Source organism: Lycium barbarum, chromosome 5, assembly GCF_019175385.1.
Source record: "Lycium barbarum isolate Lr01 chromosome 5, ASM1917538v2, whole genome shotgun sequence".
Classification (NCBI taxonomy): domain Eukaryota; kingdom Viridiplantae; phylum Streptophyta; class Magnoliopsida; order Solanales; family Solanaceae; genus Lycium; species Lycium barbarum.
In genome coordinates, this window is record NC_083341.1 from 38,613,082 (window position 1) to 38,613,398 (window position 317).

Sequence of the window (317 nt, forward strand, 5' to 3'; positions counted from 1 at the left end):
GCTTGTTGTAAAATAATATTGTAAAGTTTACGTTAGAGAACGTTAGGATATTTAGCACCTCGATGGATTATAATAGTTAATAATTGTGAAAAACATCAATTGTCCTCTTTTCATCCAAGTTTTGGAGAATTCTGCACAAATAAATGATAAGTCTTCATATTATATTTCACTTGAACAACTAATAATATATTGTATATTCATTTTTTTTTAATGTGGAACCATTACTCCTTTTTAAAAGAATAAAATTTTATTTTGATAGAATTGGACTCGCCCTTTCTATTCCTCCATCTTGACTTTAATGAAGGAGTAGAGTGCAA